Genomic DNA, 20,063 nt, shown 5'->3' with positions numbered 1-20,063 from the left:
CAGTCCTTCTGGTGGAATGGAATGAAGATTGATGTCGCCGACTTTGTGGCGTCATGCTTGGTGTGCCAAAAGACAAAGATTGAACACCAAAGACCAGGTGGTACCTTGCAGCCACTGGACATTTCGCAGTGGAAATGGGATAGTATTTCCATGGACTTCGTGACTCATTTGCCACGATCTGCTAAAGGGCATGACTCAATCTGGGTAATTGTTGACAGGTTGACTAAGTGTGCCCATTTCCTGGTAATTAATCAGAAGATATCAATGGACAATCTGGCCGAGTTGTATGTTAGAGAGGTAGTCAGATTGCATGGGGTGCCGGTAAGCATCGTATCTAACAGAGACTCGAGTTCAGAGTCACTGGTGTTGGGTCCAGAGTTCTTACAATAGACTTCTGAGAAGGTCAAAGCCATTCAAGAGAGAATGAAGACAACTCAGAGCAGACAAAAGTCCTATGCAGATAAGAGGAGGAAGCGTTTGGAGTTTGAGGCAGGGGATCATGTGTTCCTTAGAGTCACGCCGACGGTTGACATTGGAAGAGCTATCAAATCAAGGAAGTTAACTCCGAGATTTGTTGGGCCGTATCAGATCCTGAGGAAGATAGGCACGACAGCGTATGAGATTGCCTTGTCACTGTAACTGGCAAACCTACACAATGTATTTTACGTTTACAGTTGAGGAAATACGTAACAAATCCCTCCCATGTGTTGGAATCGGATGACATCCATATCAGGGAGGATTTGACAATGAATATTGGACCGGTCAGAATAATAGACTCTTAAATGAAGAAGCATAGAGGAAAGGAGATTCAGACAGTGAAGGTTCTCTGGGATGAGACTACTCAGGAGATGACTTGGGAGATAGAGGATCGCATGAGGCAATCCTACCCGCACTTGTTTCCTGGTAAGTTTAATTTTCGAGGACAAAAATCTTTTAAGGTAGGAGGAATGTAAGACCCGAGAAATTTAAATAATTAAATAATAATAATTTAATAAATTCATGTAGTAAAAAACTTTATGGAATTTAATGTTAATTGTTGTGACGTGGAAAAGTACTAGCTCAAGTGGTTAAGAGTACTTGTTGGTGTGAGAGGACTTGGGTTCAAGTCCTATGTATGTCAATTGTGTGTTATTTGATTTATTATTGTTTTTAATAATGTGCGTGATCATGTTGAGTGATAATGTAATCATAAAATTATATGAATTATCACGAAACATGTATTGGTTGAATTGGTAGTGCATTGACTTTGTGATTCCATGGTTGTGTGTTCAAACCTTATTGATAAGGGCCTGAATGTGAAAGGGTGGCAAAACCCTAGAGTCAATGGGCAGCCAAGGGAGCTGGGAAAAACAACCTATAATGGTCTATGAAAGGTAAAGGAGCCATGGATTAGGCTGCTGAGCATCTCGTGACAGGATTAGTGTGTGCCTATGTGAGAAATCGTGACAAGATTAGTGTGTTGCTGCTTGTCTCGCCGCCTAGGTGAGGGACTTTGTGTTGAGCGAGGGATGATTTTGCCCAAGCGAGACCTCCCGTTAAGTTCCTATAGCACTCTCGCTCAGGCACAAGAGATGTTATGCCATGAACGGGTAGGTTCATGGATGGTGGTTAACATGTGATGGTATGAGCGGGGAGGTTCATACCTAGTTCGCAAGAGATGTTATGCCATGAACGGGTAGGTTCATGGATGGTGGTTAACATGTGATGGTATGAGCGGGGAGGTTCATACCTAGTTACTCTCATGTGGGGATACGAGCGAGGTATGTTCGTATGTTCCGTGCTCACATTTGAGAGATGTTGGGTGTGGGGAGGTACGTAGCTGGTGGATCACATGTGTTGGACTACGGTCGGGCATGTCCGTAGAGTAGGACTACAAGCGGAGAGGTTCGTAGAGGAGGGACCACGAGCGGGCAGGTTCGTGTGAGCATCATAAATCCTGAGTCCATGGCTAACTTTGTTAGGTGAATTTGAGGTTGAAAATCCTTGGGAGTATTAAGGACTTGACCATGGTCTAACTATGATAATATAACTGGGTGTATTTATATTATTTAATTGATGTGTTTTCTTATATTTTTGAGCTCACCCTTTCTGTTTGTGCTTGGCGATGATCGTGTAATTCTTTACATGAGAGCAGGTGATGATGCTAACACCTAAGACTGAGAGAGGGGCAAGCTTGGGATTCGAGCTAGGAACTTATTTATAATTTCTGTTATTTTATTGGATTTTGAAAATTGTAATAAGACTATTATTATAGCTTTAATTGATCTCTGACAACTGGAATAATTTTTGAATTTTCCCATGTTTGGGAATAATAAAAGTTTGATGTTGAAGTTATTTTCTTAATTATTTATTTTAAATAAGTAATTTCCAATATGGATATTACACATGCTACTTCATACATAGTCCTAACTTAGCTACTAATTTGCACTATTTTTCCTATTATAATCCTTTAATTACCAAACCACATTAAGAGTTTTTCCTACTCTTAACTCATGCGTAGATCACCACGCTAGCCTTTTGTCGAATAGTTCGCAAACTCCCTTACACAAAGAAATTTAACCCAATTGAACCCCAACCCTGCAACTACACATAACGATGAACTGCCAGTTTCACTACACCGGCGCCTGGCGGCACATAGCCTGTCGCTAGGCAGTGCATCCAGTTCTGGGAAAACCTAGAATTTTTCCTTGCACCTGCGAAAACCCTAAATCCCCAAAATCATTCCATCTAGTAATTCAGCCAAACGATTCCACTCCTAACCACTTTTCCAACAAGTACCCACCTTCAATTACATCATTCAATCACCCATTTAATGTCTTTATACTTTAAATTCAAGTTTAATGATAATCCTTAACCCTTATGTATCCACATGCTCTCAAACCACCCAATCATCAGAAACATGATACGAATTATACTTTCATAACATCCATGCATCAACAAAACACTAAGAATCATTTTTCCCCGATCAAAATCACCCATAATACATAAAAACCCCAACTCGAGCCAATTTCGCTTGGGTCGTCTGACGGGTGTTCATCACCGCCAAGCATTTCATGCGCAAAACCCAAAGACTGGGTGATTCATGTTGTCTCGCCCGACGGCCAGTTCGTGCCGCCAAGCGGTTTCTAGCAGAAATTCAAAAATTGCCTACCACACACATGAGCCGCCTGGTGGACCTTCAAGGTCACCAGGCGGTTTCTGGAAATTTCCAGAATCGCAAGAAAATCCAATACAAATGCATAGATATGACACCAACAACATTCATTACAGCATAAAAATATAACAATTAACGACGAATAACATAAACAGCTCCCCTAACCTGGATTCTTTGCTCAAATTGGCAAACCTAGGTCCCTTGCTCCTTGGCGCCTAATAATTTCCCACTTCAATTAGCCTCTAAATTTTCTCTCAACTCTTGTTTTCAATGCAGGTTGCTTGTCTATCTCCAAAAAGCCTCTTCCTCTCACTAATCCTACTCTTATTCCCATTTTCAACCCTGATTTTAATTAGCTTAATGTCTAAAATGAAAATTACATTAAAATGGGATTAATGGTTATTCAATTGCTATTCTATGATGGGTTTCCAGCCCTTCCAGCTCTGCTCTCTTAGACGTCTAGGGTTTCCTGATCCCTCATATTCATGCCAAAAAGCAATTTGGCAAAAAAGAACCTAAGTCCTCTCAACATGACTAAGTACTCCCAACCACTTGAGCTAGTATTATTCCTTGTCATAAATTACAACATTAAATACAATAAAAGTTTCCATTACCCACATTTATTAAATAATTATTTATTTATTTATTTAATTTTCTCGGGTCTTACAAAGTACACAAACAATCAATTCCAAGTCAACCATGAAGCTAAGGTTGCTTACCCATTCACCCGTTACACGATGGCGGTTCCATGACATCAATCTTTATTCTTTTTTTCCTTTATGAAGGAACACTATTGATATTGCTTCTTTGTTTAGATGAAAAACATGTTAAACTAGAGGAGTTGTTTTTATTTGATTTTAAAAGGTATGCAACAACCATAAACAACTTCCATATGTCCAACAAACTATATATGCATGTAAAATTTCCTATATTTGCATGTAGAATTTCGTCTAGACATTAAATATTCGAAAATATGCTAGAAAAACCTCAGAGCAATATAACCAAAAATTAGATTTAAAATATTAACTATTCCCGACACAACAACTCAATTGGAACAAGAAAACCCTAATCAAAGGCAAAATATGGCAGTGAAAGATTAGTAAAACCACTAAAAGAGTAGAAGACATAACCCATTTCAAACCTAGTTGCTAGAAATAACAATGGCGGAAAAAGAGCATAACAAAACATGAGAGAGTGAGATTGAAACACAAACTAGTGGCTGATGTGATCCCAACAAGGCTTATAGCTTGGGCCAATGCCTAGGCCCAAATCATGCTCAAGGCCCAATTCATGGCCCACATGCACCTCCAAGCCCAACCCCATCAAGAGGCCCAATAACAAGGGGCATGCTCAAAAAAATCCAATTGGGCTTCATTCAAGATGCCCAAACCCACATAGGCTTCTCACACTCTACAATGAGCCAAAGAAGATGTGAAGATTTGAAGAGGTGTATCAAAGAGCAATAGAATAGCAATAAGATTGGCCCATTATTTAGGCCTTGCTTTCGAGAATAATAAGTCAAACAATGTGTAGTTGAATTGCTAAAATTGGGCTTGACTAAGCCCAATAGGAGGGGTGGCCATGAGCTATTAAAAGTCCAAGGTGGACTAAGTGGAAGTCAACACTCCTTCCTACACCTCATGGATCCAATGCATCCAAGGGTTAGGAATGCTTCCTCCTTTTCCAAGGCATCATCCAATGGCCAAGATCGAGCATTCTTCTCCAAGCTAGCATCAAAGGCCAATATGCTTTCTCCTTCTCATCCAAGGGCCGAGATTCCTCAAGTGTAATGGCTTGAGTATAAAAGCCATAATTTTTCAGTATTGTATTCACTCTTGAAATTTCTAATAGAATGTTTGTGTTGAGATCACTCCACTCTTCTATTATTTTGAGAGCACCTAAGCTAGAGATTTACAACATTTCCTCTAGCCACCTTCCATTAGTCTAGTTTCTAGTCTAGTTCTCCTTTCACCACTCCAAATTCCATTGCTACAAGAGCCTTAAACACTTCTCTCCATGCCATCTTTCGCTGCCTATGGAGTTCCTACCAGCCACTACACATTGGAGTTCCATCAGTGGCTGAGGAAGAGCTCATCAAAACTAATGGTGACGAACTGAACCGCGGTAAGAGATGAGCAAAACTAACAACCACGAACGGTGAAAGTGACGAGAGCTAAGCGAGTGAGAAGAACGAGAAGAGAGGAAACAAATGATAAAGAAGGAACAAGTATTCTAAAAAACACATGATTATTATACTATACAATTTGTAATCGAAAACCACACTTACATTTCTTTATTGAAATGATATCATCAATTTATCTACGGTAACATTTTTTAAAAATATGAGAGAATACAATACAATATTATTACCTTGAGTTATGTAAATTACAATTCTCTAGAGCAAGGATACTTTCATCTCCTCAACAACACCCTTAGTCACAACTTTTACCCCCATTGTGGCCCACATTTCTACTCTATTTAGGGCTACACACCTTAGACTCTCAAGCTCAGTACCAACTCAAGCCAAAGCCTTCGATGAGCTAATTCAGCTACGCAAACTTAGGATAAATTTAAGCAATAGTATAACCAATTTCGTGTTTTGACACAACAAAAATATTTGTATACCAGCAACAACCACACCGTTTCCCGTATCAAATCCTTCCAATTGAGTTTTTCCTGGTTCATCAAGATGTACATGCGTGACAAAGTAAGTAATTCGGATTATCATGTTTAAACATACAATGAACCAACTGTAGTTGATAATCGACTCTTCTAGTCTACCATTCCTACTCTAGTAAATTCTTGCATGCCCAAACCTATTATTATTAAACTATTCAACATTGATGTATATAGAAAATGCATCAAACAACATTGTTAAAATAAAAAATAAGAAGATGAATATAAAATCTTACACATCAATCAGGCCAGGCATAATAACAACAATATCTCCATAATCTTTAGCATCATCATTTCTACATTCTTTATTGAAATTAAAATATATAAGATTAGTTCAACCAACCATCCTATAAAACCATAAGACCAATACAAGAAAAAGTACCTAGCCAACTATAAGGAGTATGCTCTTCTAAATTTGAAGATCCTTATCAACTTCTGTGCTTAATGATCAAATGAAGAAGGTAAACCTAGCTATGAAATGAATCAAATTAGAATAACCAATCATGGTTTCTGTGTTGCTGCGGTCTATTTAGGTGTTCTTTTCCTCCCCTAGACTCCACTCTTTGCTACTTTATTATATCCAAAAAATGGTTTTACAAGAAAAATATCAAGTATGACTCATACCAAGATATCAAGTTTCCCAAATTTGGTTTTGATGAAATGAGGTAAAGTAGCAAAACTAGCAGGGTCATTCACATCAAGCAGATGAAAAACCAGAAGGTCTGACAAACCGAACTCTTTTAGAGTTTCAACTGCTTTTAAGCCTCTCTCCTCAATGAGTACCATAAGTAATGAGTACCATAAGTAATCACTTCTATCAGTAGTTTTGAAATACCAATAGGTTCACTGAGAACACTATTGGTATTTAATATAACATTATTATTAACATAAAGTATGTTGAGATCTTGATGCAACTTCTCTTGAATTTTGTACAGAAGATGAGAATAAAGAAATTCAAGTAAACTTAGAGCATAACTAGAACAATGGTAAGTATTTAAAATTCTGCAAATCTTTTCCTACAAGATAAATATTTTGTTGTCAAATTTACATATGGATTAAAAATTTTTTCTGAGATTAGGAAGATTGGATCATGTGTGCTTGACTTTTTAACTATTTAAAACATGGTCATTATGTTCTTTTGCATGCAATTTGGTTTAGGTACTCCTCTGCAAAGTCTAGTAACGTGTTTCTAGGCTAAACCAATATAAAAACATCCCAACATGTGAAGAAGGAATATAATATACTAAAAAACTTGTCCCAACACTAAAAAGAGAAATATAACTTTTCTGTGTCAACAACACCAACAAAGATAAAAGTTGAAAAAATATTTTCATGAATCATAATGCGTATATTTTAAATTCAACATGGAAAACACACAAAAAAAGAATTTGTGAAGTAAAATTTCTTTTCAACTCTCAAAAGTAAAATCTAAATAGTATACATACTATCGGGGCCTCCAAGCTTTGTGACTGCATCCACAAAGTAATCATGAAGATCTGATGTCCATCTTAGCCTTGGGTTCGGGTCTCGTGTCATAATCATCATCATCCCATTATAACTTTCTCTTCCTCCACCTTTCAAAACTACAAAAAAATTAAACAAAACTAACTTCAGTTTCCACTAATTACAAATGTTGTTTATTAATTTCAAGATTAATGAATAATATTAAGAAAAAACAGTGTTGATGGTGGCAAGTGATGACGATTAGGAGTGAGTGCGAACTGAACATTGGGAGAAGCTAAATTGGTTTATGAATTGAAAAAAAAAATACCTATTTTGATAAACGAGCATCACACTTCGGTTGCGGTTGTGGCATGGTCAGTGTTGCTACTTGACGACAATGAGTTAAGGCAGAAAAAAATAAGAACCGAGTTAGGGTAGATGATATAGTGAGATGAAATCAAAATTGAATCTAAATTGAACTTGAAATTGAAAGAGGCATGGAGACGAAATCAAACTTGAAAATGACACAGATCACGTGGTGACGAAGATGAAAGCTGAAATCGAAAGAGGAAGAGTGATGAAATCAAAAGAGAAAGCATGGAGAATGAAAAATGTATTACCTTGAGCTTCAATCGAAAGGGAAAGCAGGGAGGTGCGAAAGTTGTTGCATCCTCTAGAATACCAAATTAAATATTTTTAAAATATGCAAAGAGTAAAAATAAAAGATAAGGTGAAATCCAAATTTTACTGTGTTTTCTAAAAAAACCTAAGTATTTTGTAGGGTTTTCAAAATCTCTCTTATGTATATCTCTTAGTAAAGGTTATAATAACCTCAACTAATAAATTTTCTTTAAAATTACATATTTTTGTAGTGGTTGGAGACTTGAAATTCTGAAAACAATGTTGAACGTTTGTTATTATAAATTTATTTTTAAATACATTAAAATATTATATTAAAATATTAAATTTTAAATTAATATTAACTATTTCAATGTTATAATAAAATTAATTAATTATAAATTTATTATTATCATTTTAAAAATTTACAAATAAGATAAAAAATGAAAACTCAATTATCTATACCAGCATTTATTTAAACATGTTACAATATCATTATTAACATTATTTATGGTAACATTTTTAATTATTTATGGTAACATTTTTTAAAATGTATTCTATAGTTATTCATAAGGTAACATTTACAATAAATGTAACAAAAAAAAATTGCTAAATCTAATTCGTGTAGTGTGGTTGCATATGGTGGTTTACCCTTGTTTTGTCTTTGCTTTTGGCTTCCATTTGAAATTTAGTGCAAATTATTAAACATCAATCCTTTGTATTAAATCTTGAATTTTTCGATCGGACACTTTAGAAAGATTATTTTTTATAATTTGTTATAATGTGTACATTGTAATTTATGTATGCATTTGCTAAAATTTCGGTTGAGACCACTTGGTCATGAGTGATCACTTTCATTTTGTGTACTTCGAAGACCAATTCAAACTATCATCGAATTTTTATCAGATTTATGAAAATAAACTTCTTTGTGTATGTGATAGTGAATTATGAAAATTATTTTTTCAGAATGGGTAGGCCTTACCTTGTGAAAATAATAAATTTTGGAATGAAAGAGTTTGTTACGAACATAATACTGGATGAATGAATGTCACAATAGTGAAGGGTATGAAAACATAGTTTCTAAGCTTGCAATATGCTTAAGAACACGTATCTGTGAACAAGACATATGATTGTCCTTGTGTTCATTGTCTGAATTAAATACTTCAAGAGTTGGGCACAATGGATGACAGTTTGTTTGTCTTTGGTATAGTAAGGAGTTATAAAATTTGGACTTGCCATGAAAAAGTATTACACAAGCCTACGATGTCACGAACAACAAAATATGTGGATTAATGGATAAGTGATCATTTATAGGACATGGTATGTGATGTTGGTGAATAAAATTTTTGAATAGCTCATTTATATGATTCCTTGAAGTCCGATTCAGGGGAATAGTTGTACCTAGGATGAGATAACTTTACACGATTGTCGAAAACTTTGAAATTTTTCAATTTAAACGCAAAAAATTGATGGACCAATAAAAGTTTCACATAATTGTTGGAGTTGTTGAATGAGATGCTTCTAGAAAATAACATGTTACCTAATCGTAATAATGACGTGAAGAAAATTCCATGTCTAATGGGTTTGGAGTACAAAATGACACATTGAAACTTTACTATGTTAAAGACATTATCAATCAATATAGGAGTGATACACCAAATGAAAAATAGGATAATTAAATTATATGTAAAACTTGTTGCAATGGAAGATAAGGAAAGAAACATTGGAGGTATGAATGATTACCCAAATTAAATCTTTAGTACCAACCTCTCCTCCAAAAGAGTACTACTAGAAATTATCCCAACCTTTTTATTGATTTTTTAAGTTCTGAATTTCAATTATTTTGTTTGTGTATTTGTCTTAATCAACATTTTATAGATGCAAGAGTTTTATCTTTTCTAGTTTTTTTGTTATGCATTATAAGTTTGCATATATTAATGAAATATTATGTATGTCATTAAGAATTAAAATCATTATTTCATCAAATTGTGTAATAGGTATCTATTAATTTTACAATTATAATACAATTTAAATAATACATTTATTGAAATAGTAGTCGAAATAGTGACTAGAATCATTAGTTATGACAAAAATCTTGCAACAAAATTAGCAAACAAAATTTATAGTGATTTTTTAAATATTACAATGAACTTTTCAACTAACGTTAAACTTTTTAATATTTGCTTATCTGAAACATAAAGATTACATCCAACTCTTGATCAACTCGATCAAATTGCACTAACACATTGTTACAAGATACAAGTAGTTTTTGGACTTAACCACTTTTTGCTAAATTACAAGTAATCTTGGGGCATATTCATTATTGGCTAAACTACAAGTATTCTTTTATCACATCCTTTTTTGCTAAGCTACAAGTATTGCTTGGACACAATCATTTATAATTAAGAACGGGTATTCTATGGACCTAGTCACTATTTACCGGTGACATAACTTGGAAAAAAATATCGAGGGGTGCCAAATTAAATTTTATATGAAAGTGTAACATAAAGTTCATCATCAAAACAATACATATAAAAAAAAAACAAAAGTTACCTTTAGTCAAAGTGGTACTCTACACTCTTTCAATGACTTGAAATCTTCAATAATTGAACCAGAGCTAAAACTTGTTGCAATATCCCTCTTTAGTAAAAACCAAGCGGGCACCATAGTTCAAATGTTTTCATTATTATAGGTAATTCAATTTGAATTCTAATTGGCAATGAGTTGATTATTTTTGTTATTGTTTTAATTTATTTAACTGTTTTTTTATAGGTTTTAAAAGTTAGAGGAAATTTAATAATGGAAAACATTGTGTTTTTCTTAAACAAATAGGGAAAGATCCTTGCTCACTACACAATAATGTAGTGAGAGCTTGTTAAGACTTGTTAAATCAAAATTGTCACACTAAAACATTTTTTACTTTAGACCACACTAAATTTGGCCACACGTATAAGAATATTGTCTAAGCATAGAATAGGCCACAATATAATAAATGTGGTTTAAATAAAATTAAAAACAGCCAGTTATAAGTCGTTGATAAAATATACCACATTTTTTAGGTGTTGCCATTAAAAAATGTTGCTTATACAATAGAACCGTGGGCTTATAAACTTAAAAAAAAAGAGACTCAGTTTATTTTTTTTTAAAATTAACATTCTGACAAAAGGCTAAACTTCCCTCCATTAGGGTTTACGTTTTCGTGCCCTTCTCACAATCTACACTTCTTCACATTTCAATCGAATCAACACCGCTCTATTGCTTCCGCTTCTCTCTATTCACTGCCACTTCATTGCATCGCCCCCTTCTTTGTTTCATTGACAACAGCGTAGAGTCTATCGTCTCACCAACACCACCATATGCAATGTCAGCTCCTTGTGAACATCGTTGTCTGACATCTACATGTCTCCTTCTCTATGTTAGAGTTGAAGTTCTTCAATAGATTAAAGGTTAGTATCTCATTCTCCAACCTACGAATTTTAGGGTTTTTCTACTGTTGTTTATGTTCATTTGTTTGAATTGATTTTATTGCTTTTTTTGTTTTGTGTCCAATATTTTGGGGATTAGGTTTTATTTTTTTTATCTGAGTAAGCTTGGAGATCTCCATTTCATATGTGGGAATTGAAACATGCAATTGTTTTATGATTAGAATTAAAAAAGGCAAAGAGAAAGAGAAAGAGAGAGAGAGGAATGACCTACCCTCTTGGTGGTGACTTTGACACATTGTGTATCAAACAATTTCCATTATATATTAGAAGTGTTTTATTTAATAGTTTCAATTTTATGCATTTTATTCTATTTCTACTATTTTAATAGAATACGTATTTATTTTAAATAATATATTTAAAATAAAATTATCATTTAAAATATAATATAAATAAAATTCAAATATTGACTATTCATGGTTTAGTACAAGAAACAACTTCACAATCCTTGTTCAAACATGTTTTGTTTTTGCTTTAGACTTTAATGAACATTTAAAAATGTGTTGCCTAGAATATTCGCCAACATTTTTGTAAATGCGGCTTAAAAGAATAAGCAACACAAAAAAATTATTGTGTTAAAGGGACTATCAAAATGTTGCCTATTATCATAACTTAGGCAACAATTTTTTCACTATTGTGTGATAGGAAATGGTTTTATAATTTTGCAGCCTAAATGACAAAAAAATAATTGTTGTCTATAGTATAGGCCACAACCACCTACACAACGATTGCAAATTTGTTGCCAATTTGTTGCCTAAAGTTTAGGCAACAAGTTTTTAGCTTTAGCCCATGGTTTTTAATTGTTGCTTAAAGTCTTTTTTGTTGTAGTGCCATATTAAGAATGTTTTGGAAGTGCAAAGCTCAAATCAAATTATGAAGAATCGGTTGCGTTTCAAGAATTCAATTGAAACAATTAATTTTTTTATCACTTCATGGTTGTGCTTTTAGAGGTCGTAATGAAACTACTAAATCGAGGGACCAAGGTAATTTTCTTGAGATGATATAACTAATAGCATCATACAATGATGAAGTTGCAAAAGTTGTTTTGAAAAATGCTGCTTATAATTTGAAATATACTTCACATAAAATTCAAAAAGAGTTATTAAATATTCTTTCTAGTAAAGTGAAAACCCATATTCGTGAGGAAGTTAGGGATTCCAAGTTTTGTATAATTATAGATGAAGCTCGTGATAAATAAATAAATAAAAAAGCAAATGACTCTTGTTTTGAGATTCGTTGATAAAAATGATTTTATGCAATAGCAATTTTTTGATATTGTGCATGTTAAAGACACTGCAACATTAACTTTGAAGAATGAATTGTGTGTTGTACTTTCCTGACATAATATTAATGTTTCTAATATTTGTGGTCAAGGGTATGATGGTACTATTAATATGAGAAGAGAATGGAATGGATCACAAGCATTATTCTTGAGTGATTGTCCTTATGCATATTATGTTCATTGTTTTGCTCATTGCTTACAACTTACCTTGGTTGCTGCATCAAGAAAAGTTATTCCAATCCATCAATTCTTTTCAAAATTGACTTTTATTGTTGACATTGTTTGCTCTTCTAGTAAACGCCATGATAAGTTACAAGTTGCCAAGTTAGATAAAATTGCACATTTGTTAGAAATTGATGAGCTTGAAAATGGTAAAGGGGCAAATCAAATTGGGACCTTAAAACGAGCTGGGGATAGTCATTAGAGCTCTCATTTCTCTTATATTTGTAGCTTGATAAATATGTATGAGGCAACTTGTTTAGTTCTAAAAAAAATATTGCTGATGGATCTACTTATTCTCAATGTGGTGATGCTAATAATGCTTTCAAAATTTTGACCTCATTTGAATTTATATTGATCTTATATATGATGAGAGAAATTATGGGGATAACAAATGTTCTTTGTCAAGCTTTAGAACAACAATCTCAAAATATAGTTAATGTTATGTTTTTAGTTTATTCTACAAAAAACACTCATTCAAAACTTGAGAGAAAATGGATGGGATAAGTTAAAAAAATGTGACTTCTTTTTGTAAACAACATGATATTGAGGTGCCTCAATTTGGAGCTTCTTATGTAGCTAGGTAATGACCCTCTCGTCACCAAAAAGATCATATTACAGTGGAGCATTATTTGAGAGTTGAAATATTCTTTGTTATAATTGATAAGCAATTACAAGAGTTAAATTATAGATTTAATGACCAATCAATGTAGTTATTAATTCTAAGCTCTCCTTTGGATCCTAAGGATGCTTATAAAGCTTTAATATTGATAAAATTTACACTCTTGTGGACAAATATTATCCCATGGAGCAAGAGAAGATTAATTTGAATTTTCAACTTCAACATTTCATTATTGATGCTCGTGAAGATTCAAATTTGAAGAATTTATCAACAATGCATGGGTTATGTACATGTTTGACAACAACAAAAAAAGTCAGAAGTTTACTACTTGATTGATAGATTACTTCGACTTATCACGACTATTATAGTTTCTACTACTACAACTGAAAGATCATTTTCTGCAATAAAAATAATCAAGAACAAGTTGAGAAATAAGATAGAGACTGAATTTTTAGCAAGTAGTATAATAGTATATTTGAAACAAACTTTAGTTCTGATTCAATTAATGAAATTTTTACGTCATTGAAATAGCATAGAGTAGCACTTTGACTAAGGGTAAATTTTGTTTTTATTTTTATATATTATTTTGATGATAAACTTTATGTTATTCTTTCATATAAAATTTAATTTGGCACCTCTCAATTCTTTTTTCAAGTTTCCTAGGTATATTACCCAAAGTCAAGTGAAATAAATAATTTTTTAAATATTCTTGTTCGAGAAATAGCATAATTAAATTATCATGCATTAAATATAAATATTTCTCTTCTTTTCAAAGTTTCAAACTTATTCATATTTTGTATAGATTAGTTCCTTTCGTTAGACTCAAATCCTATATATGAAATAAACAATTGGTATACTTGTCCATTTCTAACAACCTTAATTATTTGGAATTCGAATCTTAGCTGGATATAATTGAAAATTCTGGCCCAGCCTGGCTTACATGTTAAAATATACAGCCGCGGAATTTGGCCAACCACGAGAAAGAATGACCACGGTTGGGGTCATAAAGTATGAATAACGTTTTATACACATTACTACTATACATGTACAAAAACACTCTTCTTATTCTCTCAGGTTTAAAAGGTTTTCTTTTTCTATTATTTTAGGAATTTATTTAATGTGATTTTTTAATTTCTTTTATTCATAATTCTACTTTTAATTTATTTTAAAAAATTAATATGATACCTTTTATTAAATTAGTATTGATATTATTAGAAAGGTAAGCACATACCATTAATTCTGGGTTTTTCCAATTTTTTTTTTATTTGCTTCTACTCATCGAATTTGTTTTTATTTTCTTCGAAGACAATCATGAAGGTTTAATAAGTAAAACAAAAAGACAGAAAGATTGGATAAACTAGAGTTACTAACACATAATTATCTTTTAAAATGATATTAACAAAATGGACCACATGAATCTTTTCGAAATAAAATAAAAACTGAATTAAAGATAAAATAAATTAAAAACTACATCCAATAACCTCTCAAAAATTGAGACAAAAAAACTTATCACAAATATTTAATCTCATATATAAAATATCTATATTTCAACTTAAAGGTATACATTAGATGGTCTGAACTAAGAGATTAGACCAATTTAGAACTAGTCAAGAACGGTCCCCTGCTTTGAAAGCATTAGATTGTATATATATTCACCAAAGAAAGAGGCATTAAAGTATATTACGATCTTTATAAAGTCCATCCCAGGACGCTGTACATATGAAAGACGCAAATTTCATCCCGATAAAAATTAATCAAATTACATAGTATACAAAATGAAAAAGAATCCAAGATATTTACGGCACGATTGTGAAAGTCAAATTGAACCTTCAAATGGCAAGTGGTGGCCGTGAATTGCTGACTAAAACCTAATAGTGACTACTTTCTTCAGCAGAAGCAAACTATTGCAGACTTTGCAATCTATGTTGTTCTGGTGCTTGTTGAATAAGATGCAAGATATGAAGAAAAATATGAGGATGATCCTACACTAGTTTGCATACCATGCAGCAAAGAAGATTGGAAGGTCTCATGACCTAATGGCACAGGTCTGTCTGGTAACTGGGGTATGTCAATGTCACCCTCTAACATCTTAAGGGCTTCAGCAATAGTAGGTCTTAAAGCCACCATTGCATGAGCACAGAGTATTCCCACAAGAACAAACCTTTCCATGATCTTCTCTGGTCCCTCTTCCTTTATTGACTGGTCAAAAATGTCTTCCATGTTCCCTGATTTTGCCAGTGTCCATGCCCAATCCGTGATCAAAACAACCGATGAATTCATGGTATCAAGCACTTTTCTTCCACTCATGATCTCAAGAATCACAATGCCAAAACTATACACATCACTCTTCTCTGTCAGTTGCCCATAAAGAGCATACTCTGGTGCCAAATAACCATATGTGCCGGCAACCCTTGTGGTGAGATGAGACTGCCCATCGTTCCCTTGCTTCGCCAACCCAAAATCTGACACTTTGGCTTTCATTTTTGAATCCAAAAGTATGTTCGTAGCCTTTATGTCACGATGATAAATTGGGGGTTTGATTTCATAGTGCAAATAAGCAAGCCCTTTAGCCACATCAAGGATTATGTTCTTTCTTTGTGGCCATGTTAGCCTATTGGCACCAGAAACTGATAACTGGTAACTCAGGCTTCCATTTGGCATGAAATCATAAACCAGAAACCTTCTCTTACCTTTCAAATTATCACTTGAAATGCAGCAGCCCCGAAGAGGAAGAAGATTCCTGTGCTTTATTTTGCTTATGATCTCCACTTCATAGCAGAAATCTTCATCCCCTTTTGTCTCCAAATCAAAAATTTCCTTCACCGCAACCACAGTGCCATCTGAAAGAGTCCCTTTGTACACAACCCCATCACCACCTTGCCCAACCATGTTCCTCTGAGAAAACTTACCCGTGGCTCGCTCAAGCTCCGATATGTGAAACCATTTGGCACCGGTATTAGGCAAAACACTGTTCCTCACCCCGTTTTCAACCGACCTGTGATAATTATCTTCCTTCCTTCTCTTATCCCACTTTCTGTACACCACAATCAACACAAAACCAAGCACAACACCAGTAACAGCACCCACCAACCCAAAAACAAGTTTCAGCTCTTGTTTTTTATTCGATGAACCTTTCACCGATAGCGGCATGCCCAGTATGCAAGCAGCGGTGCCCAAATTTGATGGACCGTACTGGTTAACAATAGCTGTGGCATACAAAACTGTGAAGTAAAAGCACTTTGTGGCATTTGGGTCCAAACCCTTGAGTAGGGAAGTCACTTTGAGACCAGCATCAATACATATGCTGCAACGAGTTTGATCACTGAGGTCCCCGTTGCAAGAAGTGTCCAAAGGGCTAATCATACCCACTTTCTTCTTCCAATCATCCACAGTTATGATTCCTGCACAAGTGGAAGCGTTGGTAACAAGCTCAGAAGCTCTAGGAAAACAATAAGGGACCAAAGAGGAGTTAATTGACAAAGCTGAGATTTTGGTTTGGAAATCTGACAAACAGGTGGAGGAAGTGTTTTCATCAGGAAGTTGAAAGTAGGAAGTGTCTTTGAGGTGTTGGGCTATCCCCATCCCAATTACACTGAGCAAAGCTTGGCAACAGTGCTCCTTATCAACAGGGTCTCTGCAGGATGAAGTATCCCATGGAAAGGTCTCAATATAGCTGAGATCCATGGGGCATGTGGTGGATGAAACACCAGATATGGAAACAGTGAAGAACAAGATTAGGAGAGAAAGAAGAACCACTTGCTTATCCATTTTCTGGTGCAGACAAAAACTTGAAACCTTGATTTTGTGACCATTGTCTTTTATAACTGCAAAATTTACCAGTCAACCCTGGCTTGCTGCGATCAAAGGCCACGTTTACAATAGAATGCACAGTAAAACTGAATTAAAAATTTGATTTTGAAGTCGTTTTCAAAGTTAAGTAACAAGAGGGTTCGGTGTTTTTTGTGCTGACCCAGGTCAAATTGTTGCTACTATTTTGAACTTAAGTTTTTGGTTTTGGTTTCTGGACAAAGACATTTGCGGTTTCTTTCGTGTTTCCTTAGTCCGAAGTCTGAATAAGCAAGCGTTTTTAAAAGCGCGCCAGGTAATGATTGTGCATCATGAATGGACCAGTACTTGTTGTTAATATTGTTTTAATTTTAATTATAATATGTTACGATGTTAAATAAAAATAAAATAATAGCTATATTTATAATACTAGTAGTTAAATTCCCTAACTACAAAATTTGTCAACTTATAAATCTTATAAATTCAACGACATTGTAATAACCGAATGAACTTTGTCGACATGAGGAGCCGGTGGCCTTTCACCCAACAAATTTAAAAAAAAAAAATAATGGTTAAATATAAAATTAGTATCTTAACCTGGATGTCTAACTAGAATTTATTTTAATTCTAAATTTTATATATTTTAATATTTAAGTTTTAAAAATAAAAAATTCAGTACTTTTAAGCTAATATATTAATTTTTTTAATTTGTTAAAAAGTGTTCTATTCGAACATTTAAATTAAAACTAGTTAAAACGATATAAATAATTTAAACTCTCGTAAAATACACTTGACATATTAAAAGAATCAATTTAATACAATAAGTCAGGAGGATTATATTTTTTGTTTTTAAAATTTTTAACCAAGTTGTATCAAAATATAAGACGTTGATAAATTTTAGTTTCACATCGGAACTAAAAACATATATAATTCTATATACATATACTAAAAAAATTATTTATATTTTTAATTTTATTAATAAATTTATATTATTCTAAAAATACTTCTCAATTGTTAATGGCTTAATTCATTGAAAGAGTATAGAACACGTGTAGTCGTTTAAAAAGTATAAAAATGTCCTATTTAGTAATTTACTTTTTATTGTTAATTTTATAATAATTTATAGTTTTAAGACTTTGCCTTTGATAACATTATGCCTTATTTGTATTTATACATTGATTGTTTTTAAATACCTTTTTTTTTCTATAAATATATTTCTTTTACATTTTTTAATTGCATATTTTGTATGACTTTTAAGTAAGACTTGAACCTACAAAACTTTTCATATATTAGTTTTGCAATTTTTGTTATATTAACTTTTTTGTTTTCTTATGTTCTTTTACAAATAATGCTATTGTTTGGTTTAAAAAAATGTGATTTCTTTCTCAAATTTATTTAAAAGTTAGTAGAACTAATTATTATATTGTACAATATCGTAAAAAATTCATTTTGTTTGTGTAAGTTAAATTGTCAGGGTTTTATATTTATTGAAAGAAAAACGAATCGTAAATTAGTAGTGGCATCATTATGTGTACCAACCAAAAGTGCTGAAAGCTTAAAATTATAAAAAGCTAGTAAAAAAAAACTAATAATGGAAACACACAATTAAAAATAATACTTAATGTTCAATAATAATACTAAATGCATAAAATCAACCATAAAAGGATTGTCAAAATCATTACAATTAATTTATACATTTCCTTTTGTCGAGATAATGAAAACAACCCCTTGTATTTTAGTACATCTTGTTGATGTTGTGAATCCCATAAGTAGGTTTAGAATTTCTCACTTACCCATCGCCATGTTAGATTGAATAACTTTATGTCGAACAAAGTTTTGTTAATGATACATTCTCCATCGCCATTGTTCCAAAAGTGCTTCATGAACATAATTAAATCGTTTACCCCTAACATTTTGATAGGGAAATTCAAAATTTTTAAAACATTGAACTTAGATTTGAATTGATATCATTTCAAATTAGTTTATTTGTAAATATTTTGTTTGAATAAAGTAATTCAAATTTTAATGATTTTTTTTTAAATAAAGTATTTTAATTTGGCAAGGTCCGACTCATGCAAGCTTGGACCGAGCCATACCAGGTCAAAGTCAAGTAAACTCAGGTCTTAGTTGACCTATATTGCCTTGCGTCCAAATTGAGCAAAGTTCACTTAGGTGCAAGTGAAGCCGAGTTTGTTTGGGTTCAAGTTGAGTCGAGTTGAATCGAATTGAGATTAAGTTTAGTGAGTCTTAGTCCAAGTATAGGTGCAAGGATAGCCAAGTTGGTTTGAGCTCAAGTTGAGCGAAATTGAGGCAAGTCCACATTCAACTAAGTCATGGCGAGTCCTCTTGTCATCCCATGTTCAACCGAGTTAGGCTAGGCTCCACATTCAACTAAGTCATGGCGAGTCCATTTGTCATCCCATGTTCAGTCCAGTTGGGCTAGGCCCAACTTAGTCATACTTTGATCAAGACCAAGTTAGGCGTAGTCTGATCAAGACCAGGTCAAGCTAGGTTTGTTGGATTGAGCGCTTACCATTAGGTCAAAAGTTATAGTTGTTAGTTTGTGTGTAACTCTTTCTACTTGAGAGCGTAAAAAACCAAGTGTCATCATTCTATTGCGACTTGGCCCACCTAGCCTCCGTCACAAGATAATTGATGCTACCTGTAATAACCTCTCCCTAAAAAATTCTCTCTCTTGGAATTGATCTCGTAACCTAGCTCTGATACCACTTGTTGATGTAGATTTGACTTGATCTCATTTTAAATTATTTTATTTTTCAA

At 33.4% G+C, this 20,063-nt stretch overlaps 2 pseudogenes; one reads left to right on the top strand and one right to left on the bottom strand.

Moving 5' to 3' along the window:
• The first annotated feature begins 782 nt into the window (after positions 1 to 782).
• On the top strand, positions 783 to 14,022 carry LOC146884157 (uncharacterized; annotated as a pseudogene).
• A 1,123-nt stretch (positions 14,023 to 15,145) lies between these two features.
• Positions 15,146 to 17,305, bottom strand: LOC114194724 (putative receptor-like protein kinase At1g11050 pseudogene; annotated as a pseudogene).
• Between the last annotated feature and the right edge of the window lie 2,758 nt (positions 17,306 to 20,063).

The sequence above is a fragment of the Vigna unguiculata genome, chromosome 8 (assembly GCF_037176805.1).
Source record: "Vigna unguiculata cultivar grain cowpea cultivar isolate G323 ecotype 2 chromosome 8, ASM3717680v1, whole genome shotgun sequence".
In the NCBI taxonomy this organism is placed as follows: Eukaryota; Viridiplantae; Streptophyta; class Magnoliopsida; order Fabales; family Fabaceae; genus Vigna; species Vigna unguiculata.
Note: the sequence above shows the minus strand (reverse complement) of the source record. Positions and strands in the feature narration are given on the sequence as shown.